The 9,842-nt window shown below is 38.1% G+C and overlaps 1 pseudogene; it reads right to left on the bottom strand.

Moving 5' to 3' along the window:
• Positions 1–223: 223 nt before the first annotated feature.
• LOC115981059 lies at positions 224–6,546 on the bottom strand (annotated as a pseudogene).
• Positions 6,547–9,842: the final 3,296 nt, after the last annotated feature.

The following is a 9,842-nucleotide window of genomic DNA, read 5'->3' as shown; positions in this document are numbered from 1 at the left end:
TATTTAAATGTGATATAAATTTGTTTAATATTATTTTATTTGCCACTTAAACTTAAGTGTGTCAAGTGTACAATCCGTTTGCCACGTAGGCATATTTCGTTAGTGAAATAACGGAAAAGACTAAATTGACTATAAGTGTTGAAAATAATAGGGACCAAATCGACTACTAGAATTGTAATGGTCATCATTCCTATTACAAATAATTTTACCAATTGCTATTTGACTAGAATTGTTTTTGAAGATAATCAACAACATTCTTGTCCAACTGGAAGACCTTAGCAAGAACATCAGTATTGATTGGAGGATTAGATCCAAAGACCGCGTTTGCTATGGTGATCAACCCAGGATTTTGACTCTGAGACTAGCAAATGCAATAGCATTGGTTTGCCCTATGTTGAATTGGAAGTGAATGAGACCAATCGGGAATACAAAGACATCTCCCTTGTTTAGAACTTTGGTAAAGAGTTTGTTTGGGTTGGATGTTACAAATCCAACCAAGAAAGTACCCTCCATGACTACCAAAAGCTCAGTGCCACGTGGGTGAATCTGAGGAGGATTCAAGCCATATGGGGCAAAGTCGAGACAAGCCAAAGATATGCGAAGAGTATTGAGACCTGGTAATTTATCGACGTTCACAAGATTGACACTTGATCCAAGTTTATTTGCAGCTGTGTTTCCAAGAATATTGAGTCCGGGAAAGAAAAAATCGTTTGTTGTAACATATGCTGGGTCCTCGCAAAATTTTCCATTTACAAATACTACACAAAGAAAACTTTGTTACTGTTGCAAAGAAGACAGTTTTGTAACAATGGACAATAACATGTCATATAGTGAAAAAAAAAAAAAAACTAATTTAGATGATATAATGTAGGTGATGATGATAATTTCATCAATGTGTGGAACTTCATTAAAACTATCTCAAAATAATGTAGGTGATAATAGCACTACAACGTACTGCTAATAATGAGCGAGCAAATGGAGGTTTGCGACATGTGGAGTTTAGTAGTATTTGTCGTAGTGCAAATGGGGTAGCCCATTCTTTAGCTCGCTATGCTAAGCATTTAGGTGAGGATTTTGTTTGGTTGGAAGATTCTCCACCCCCAGCTTTAGAGGCCTTGTATTTGGATTCTATTTCTAATTAAATGATGTTGAGGTTGCTTTCAAAAATAATGAGCGGGCACAGTGGCGACTCCAGGAAATTTTGTCAGGTTATTCCTCAACAAGCATAAATTACACAATTTAATAAAAAGAAAATTTTATATATTGGTAACAACAACAATCAAAAAACACGCAAATACATAAAGTTTACAATTGTCTTCTACGAGTTTTTATATTTTGAAATCGTTACATGATAGTCTCATTATCAATGCTACAAGCTACATCTTTTTCAATATACACAATCAAGCAATCATTCATCCACTGATCTCCCATTCGATTGTGCAGTTCATTCTTTATATATTTCATTGCTAAAAAACTTCTTTCTACTATTGCAGTAGCAACTAGAAGGGTCAAAGCTAACTTCACAAGCAAATAGACTAAGGGATAAGTCTCATGCTTCCTTGTGCTCACTAATTTTTCAGCAAGTTCACTAACTCCTTGAAGCTCTAAAAAGAAGTTGTTGTTGTGCATATCAAAAATGTAATTCTACAGTTGAGAGTCAAGTGCCAAAATATCTATCCCAAGAAAATCAGAGGGATAGAACTTAGCTAGACGTATCAACTTTTCCTTATCGAAAGCCACAAATGAATTACTTGGATTCAAGCAAGCCATATAAAGTAGCAAATCGATATTCGCCTCAGAAAAATGATTGTTGAGCTCTTGAAGTTGCATATCTATAACTGTGTAGAATAGCTCAATACGATAATGATGTAAATTTGTATTTTGTTGAGTGTTGCGTCGCGGCCTCCCACTAACTACAAATATTTCATCCATGTTCAAGATAGAAACATCATGTGTGGTACAAAATGAAGACACTTCAGTCAATAAATATTTCCATTCATCATCTCAATCATCTCTCATCACTTGCAATCGTTGTTTAGACACTTTAACAAGATCCATAGCATTTACTGTAAGGTTGAATTTAATCAACCACGTGTTGGCTTTATTCTGTGACAAATTTGCTTGTAATACAACACTTAGAAACCCTGTATTTAGGTGGGAATCATGTAAGGGTAGTGTGTGTGAGAGAGTGTGAAGAAATGCTCAAGATTGTGCAATGAAGCAGGGACTCGCGGTTGGATCTCGCGGGAGGCTCGCGACTTGCAAGCCGCCAAAAGTTGCACACGTGCAGAGCATGCAGAGGAGCTGAACAGTCATGCCAGCTGGAGCACTACAGGACAAAAATCCAAACTGGCCATTCAGTTGGCTCGTGGCTTGAACTCACAACTCAGTCAAGTCACGAGGTCAAGTCGCCAGCCAACCCTGTTTTGGAAAAACTGACTCTTTGCATTCCATTCTTACACAGTATAAATACTCCTCATTCCCACAAAACATGAGTGGCTATTCAGAAAGAAAAACCTTAAGAGAGGTTTCTTCAAAACACCCACCCAATTAGAGAGAGCTACTCATTCTTAGAGAGAAATCTTTGTAGTCTCTTCTCATTTCCTCTCTCAGTGTCATACCTATTGAGAGGAGATTTCTATCCAAACACTACCCACGCCCATTTAGCGTGTTTAGTGTTTTTGGATCTTTGGGAAGTATTGGAAGATGCCAAGGATGGCGGATGCTATGGATTATAGCGGAATCCGGTAAGCTAGAAAAGAAAAAGGTTCGGCGCAACCTCGTTGGAGCAAGAAACTTGGAGGGCTTAGGTACATCGGGTAGATTAGGCTTGGAGGGTCTATTGCTATTCATGTATTCCAACTACATTTTCTAGTGGATTATTGACCGCTTGGAGGACGACGGAGAGGTTTTACGCCGAGGGCTTCGGTTTCCTCTTCGATAACACATCATGTGTTGTCCTTGTGTTTGCATCTCTCTTCCCTTAATCTTTGCCGTTTATTTTCTGTTGTGGATGTGATTTTAATTGGCTTAGATTGCTTACCAATTCTGTTTATAACTTGTATTCATTTTCCGCACACTTATTGTTTGTCATAAAGCTTGAATTGGTAATTTTATTATTGGAGGTCTAAACGTTCAAGGGTGTTTTATACACATATTGAACTTTCATTTACTATATCCTGATTTTTTTTTTTTTTTTGCAATGCTATTGACAACTCATTTGTGATCCCTAAAATGTTTTTCATCAAGTGTAGAGCAAAGACAAATTCAAAAGATAAAATTGACCTCATAATAGATCGAGCTTCAACTTTTTGGTCGGAGAGGCCATCTTCTTCAATAATTTCAAGTACATCAATAACAGCAGAGAACATCCAAATCAAGTTGAGAATAGTCCCATAATATGATCCCCAACGTGTATCACCAAGGCGTTTATGATTTGTCTCGTGATTCAAACCTTGCCCACTTCTACGTACACCATTCTCTAAATCTTCTTTAATTTTGGCAAATTGTGCATCTCGAAGAGCATCTTATCTCTTACAAGAGCCTCCAACAACAATTACTAAATTACTAACCACATAAAAAAATTTAACAATGTTAATGTGATTTTTAACAACGGCAACAAGTGTCAATTGAAGTTGATGAGCAAAACAATGGACATAAAATGCTGACTTATTCTCTTTCAAAATTACAGTTTTGAGACCATTGATATCATCTTACATATTACTAACGCCGTCATAACCTTGCCCACATAGATTTGACAAACTCAAATTATGTTCACAAAGTAAACATTCAATAGCACATTTAAGTGACAAAGCAGTGGTACTTGCAACATGTACAATACCAAGGAACCACTCTATAATAATTCATTTTTTGTTCACATAACGAAGAACGAGAGACATTTGTTCTTTCACTAAGATATCATGTGACTTATCAACTAATATTGAAAAGAACCCATTGTCAAGATCCTTGATGATGGCTTTGGATGTTTCACGTGCAATTGCATTCACAATGTCTTTTTGAATATCTGAGTGGGTAAGCTTGTAATTTTTCAGAGCTGTTTGCAACACTTCATTGATAGATTTATTGTGATCCCCCAAAAATTGTAGAAGCTCAAGAAAATTTCCTTTATCACTTGAACCTTGAGATTCATCATGACCACGAAAAGCTAATCCCCGGCATAAAAGGAATCTTATGCAATCAATTATTGCATTTAATTGAACCCGATAATCAAGTTTATCTTTATTTGATTGTTTAACCAAAACACTTTGAATGTGTTGCTTTTCCTTCAGTAGATCTTCACTCTTCTTGACAACTTGGTTATGAGCACTATTAACTCCTCCAACATGGGAATCTAACTTCACAAGTTGATTCCGAACTTTGAATCCCTTCGTTACAAAAGTCTCAACTCCTCCTTGTTTACCAACATCTTGCCGCCCAAATAGGTAGCAATAAAAACAAAATGCCACATCCTTGTCTATACTATATTCCAACCACTTTCTATTTACATACCATTCAGATCTAAATCGATGAGGCTTTTCAGAAAAATATGATATAGGGTAGTCATGAAGAACAGGTTGACAAGGGCCTTTTGTTAAATAATGTCTTCTTATTTCATCATGATTATTAGGATGATAAGATGATATCTTTCATGGTAGCCCAGGATCTGAAGAAAGATTTTCTAAGTTAAAGTCAACACGAATTCGCTTAGAAGATGAAGATGAATCTTGCATAGGAAATGAATCTTGCACATGAGATGAATCTTGCATAGGAGATGAATCTTGGGTACGTGGTTTTTTTATCAAATATTTGTCCATAATTCTAGCAAAAGAATAAACAATAAACTATAAGTTCATTTGAAATATTAATAAAATTATTAATTATTGTTTAGTTGTTTCATTAATTTGTTTGTCTTTTATAAACTATAATTTGTTATATTGTTATTTCATTAATTATAAAATTATTAATTATTATTTAGCCTAACATAATAATTTAATTTATTTGTCTTTTATAATGTATTGGTTAATTATACAGCTTTAATTATAGATGTTTAGTGTAACAATAAACTATATTGCTTTAATTTGTTTGTCATTAATTATACTTCTTTAATTTGTTATATTGTTTAGCCCCTTGTGCACATTACACTAAAAGAGCCGAACATAAAGCAGTGTAACACATCCCATGTGCAACACAATAATTAAAGCAGTGTAATGTGCAGCACATTACGCTGCTTTAATTATTGTTTACCCAGCCCCATGTGCCCAACAACCCATCTATCCCCACTCCACTCAACAGACAAGCACAAGCCTCATGCTTGATGCCCCAATCACAATAGCTTGCCAATCAGAAACTTTCACAATCACAAATCACAATACACATTATACTAAAAGACAATTAATATCTCACCAACACCAACACCAACACACATTGACCAACACCAACGGATAAGATAAAGCCAAATTCAAAAACACAAAAAACAGGCAAAAAGCAAAATATAAATAAAGCTCATTCATTCGGCCAGCCAATCAGAGAGAGAGAGAGAGAGAGAGTTGATGAGTTAGACACTTAGACTCTTCAAGAATAAAGAGAGAACATTCATTAATTTAGTTTTCATTTCAGACTTTTAGTGAGATAAAGAGAGAGAGACTGAGAGAGAGTCAGAGAGAAAAAGAGAGAGAAATACCTTGAGGGAGGGAGCACCGAGCACCGGAGCAAAGCAATTTGCGATCTGCGATGAGGGGCGAGCGACAAGCGACGAACGACGACGACGAGGGGCGAGCGAGTGAGTGATGACAACGACGAGGAGCGAGCTATGGCGATGACGATGACGAGTGAGCTACTGCGACGACGAGCAAGTATTGGGGTTTTTTTGGTTTGGTTTTGGTATAGAGGCTTTGTATTGGGTTTTTTTTTTTTTTTTTTTGATAAACACCTCTATCTTGGAGTTTGTTTTGCTTTTACTCTAGACTATATTGGGGTTTGGTTTTCTCTACTTTTTTTGCCAGTGACATGACCATGGGTTTGATTTCTAATTCTCTGTGTTGGTTTTCTTTTCTTTCTTTTTTTTGAGAATCCGTGGGTGGGTTTGCTCTGTTGGGCTCGCTGTGGGCTTGGCTTGCCATGGGCTTGGCTCTGTCACAATTTTCTTTTTTTGCTTGAAAGTTGAACAGATAATTTTTTTTATTTATTTAAATTTGGGGGTGTTCCTAATACAGATTAAATATTATTTTTTTAAAAAAAATTTTCAGGTTAGGATGTTCTTGGGAACACCCTGAGCTGTACGTGGCATCGCCACTGAGCGGGCAAGTAGATTTGCAGTTTATCAACAACAACAACAACACCAAAAAAAAAAAAAAAAAAAAAAAAAAAAAAAAAAAAAAAAAAAAACGAAAAAAAAAACCCCAAAGAGAGCATGTACGTACCAGCAGAATCAGTGTTGTTAATTGCGACACAAAAGTCTTGCAAAGGACTAGGGTCATAAGCAGAAGTAAGAGAAAATGCCAAAGCCAAAATGGCCACAGTAACAAGGTAAGGAACACCTTTCATCATTTTTTGAGGTTATGTTATCTCTATCTTATGGTATAACTAGTACTCTGCGTATTCTTGCTTGGGTGAGGGATGGGAATATAGCATATGGGTATTTGTCTATTTATAGATAGGAGTCAGTGAACTGGTCTTTGTTTTTCACAAATGGAGCATATAAGAATTAGTAATTCTTCAACCATTCTCAATTTTTTGTGTAATGGATGAACCATTCTACCACTACTAGTCTGTACACATTAGACAAGCAATCAAATTGGACCACTTCAATACCATTGTGCAGTTTTCGTGTTGCACAAATTATCCTTACGTTGAAATAATTAGTTTCTCAACAAAAAAAAAAAAAAAAAAAAAAAAAAAAAATTGAAATAATTGAAGCACCCATTACCCATAACCCATGCATATATCTTGACTTTGTCCTCATTAGGGAATGTTTAAGATATAGTCAACGGTGTGACCCATATAATTAAGTATATATACTTGGGTTGAAATAATCTTATTGGTTCTAGAGCACCCATTACCCATAACCCATGCATATATCTTGACTCTGTCCTCATTAGGGAATGTTTAAGATATAGTCAACGGTGTGACCCATATAATTAAGTATATATACTTGGGTTGAAATAATCTTATTGGTTTTCTAGAACCAATAACTTCGAAGGCATCTGACTACCGAGGCATGTGGTATATTATTCTTGTCGGTCTCTTTTTGTTGTTCTCACTTCATGCTATGGTGTTCTATCTATGATGTAATTTATTTATTTATTTATTTATTTTGACTCATATGATATGTAATTCTTAAGAATGTTTGGTCAATACTAAAGTTAACTCATATTTGTTACAATTCATGCATGGCAAGATTTCTTACATCGAAACGCTTGTTGAAATTGTTGTATGAGAAGTAAACTTAAAAATATTATACCAAATTTTTTTCAAGTCTTTTTCTCTCTAGGTTTTCCTTGAAAGCCTTGAGGTGAAACCTAGGCTTGCCGCTTGGGCAAACACTTCTCTCCATTTAGGCGGTAGAACACTTTCAAATAGATTGCCTTCTACCATAACACCAGTACGCATGGAGGAGATCGTGAATCAATGTGCTGATTAAAACTATCAGAAAGGGAAGGAAATGAGGTGAACTTGGCATCGATAGCAAGGGAGCAAGGTCACGTACTGGCCGGAAAGTTCTGCACAAAGAGACGGGTGAACTTGGAATCAATGGCGAGAGTGTTAAGGACGGTTTGGAGAACTGAGAAAAGTTTTGAGGTGCATGATATGGGTGAAAACAAAGCTCTCTTCCATTTCGGCCTCAAGGAGGATCTAGATAGGGTGCTTTTGCTGGGTCTGTGGTCTTTTGATAAGTACCTATTGATTCTTCATAAACTTAACGAAGGGGAAGCAGTGACAAAAGTGAGTTTGACAAAACATCCTTTTGGGTTCAAATCCATGGTCTTCCAACCATGTGCCAGACAAAAGATGCCGGCTTGTTGATCGGTGGGACGTTGCGGACAGTGGAAAAGTTAGATGTGGATGACAAAGGATTTAGCATGGGAAGCCATTTGCGCATCAGAGTAGCTTTGAACATATCCTTACCGTTATGTCGTGGAAGGTTAGTTCGCCTCGGTGGGCCATCGCCGACATGGGTGGAGTTCAAATACGAACGCATGCCGATATTTTGCTACTGGTGTGGAATGGTAGACCACAATGAGCGAGATTGCATGTTGTGGATTCATAGTAGCGAAACTCTCAGAGCTGAAGAAAAACAATATGGCCCTTGGTTGCGCGCTATCCCGGAACGACTACAGAAGCCGCAGATGGTCGTTGCAACTAACGGTGACCGGGGCGGGAGGAAAACGCATGGACATGAAGACTGTCCAGGCAAAGTGGAGGAGCAGGCAGGCCAGGCGACGGCAGCGGCAACAATTCACAGGGGTACTAGTTTCGAGAAAGCACATAGGAAGCACGTGATGGGCGACGTGGCACTTTCGGACCCATTAACAATGCACCAGACTTGTCAAATCCTAGAAAATATGCAAGCTGCAGCTTTTGAAAAGCAACTTCGTGAAATAGATGAGGCTATCAAGGGAGAGGCAGTGTTTTCGGAGAAGCCATCAAGTGCGAAAAGTGTGCCGGTAGTTGCAGCTGGCCTGCAGAACTCGGCGCAAAGCTCAAGGGTTGACGAAGAGAGTGGAAAGCGGGAAGAGAAGGTTGAAATGTGGGCTGGACTTGTAGAAGACTTGGGCTCGACTATTGGGCCTCCAGGTATGTCCAATATTACTCCTTCTAATATTAATATATCCACGGCCCATGAAACAAAAGAAGGCAATGTAATTATGGGCCAACACAATCCAAGGCCTCAAAGGAGTAACAAGAACAGAATATTGAAGGGGCCCACGGAAAAAAATAATAGAGTGGAACATAACTCTATAGGAAAAGAAAATATTGACGTGGGGGCTCGGGGTCAGTTGCATGGGGAGAAAAAAGAGGAGCATACGTCAATGGAAGTGGAATCAAAAGGCGTTGGAATTAAAAGGAAGGAAAGAATACCGTTGGAGAATATTTCAGCTATTGAGGAAAATGGAAAGAAATAGAAGCTTGAAGGAGAAGTCATGGCTCTGGGAATAATCATGGCAAAACACCTTGGATCGGTGTTGGTTGCAAGGCAGCCACGTCGGGAGCAATGAGTGCTGTTGGTTGGAACTGTCGGGGGCTTGGGAACCCCTGCACAGTGAAGCACTCTAGAAAATTGTTTTGGAGGAAGATCTCACCTTGGTTTTTCTTATGGAAACCAAGTTTGTTGTGTCGGAGATGGCACGTATTAAGCGCAAACTAGATCGGCAATAGGGTCTAGTAGTACCTAGTGATAGGCATGATGGGGGCTTGGCACTTCTATGGAAATGTTTGATGAAAGTGGACGTCCAAACCTATTCACCTCGACATATCAATGCGATTGTTACTGAAGAACAAGGTAACAAAAAGTGGAGATTTACTGGTTTCTACGGCCACCCAGAAACGAATAAACATGAGGAATCTTGGAGACTGCTAGAAGAGCTAAGCACTAGAAGTGACTTACCATGGATTTGTATGGGGGACTTTTATGAGATAATGCATGGGAGGGAGAAGGAAGGTGGGAATATTCATCCGGGGTGGCAAATGAGGAATTTCGTGAAGCGGTCAATCGATGCAACCTGAGAGATATAGGTTATACTGGGCCAGATTTCACCTGGTACAGGAGACTGGGGGCTCGTGCATGGATTAGAGAGAGACTTGACAGAGCTCTGGCGTCCACAAACTGGTCTGTTATGTTCCCA

This window comes from Quercus lobata, chromosome 3 (assembly GCF_001633185.2).
Source record: "Quercus lobata isolate SW786 chromosome 3, ValleyOak3.0 Primary Assembly, whole genome shotgun sequence".
In the NCBI taxonomy this organism is placed as follows: Eukaryota; Viridiplantae; Streptophyta; class Magnoliopsida; order Fagales; family Fagaceae; genus Quercus; species Quercus lobata.
The sequence above is the reverse complement of the archived record's forward strand: the minus strand, read 5'-3'. Positions and strand labels throughout refer to the sequence as shown.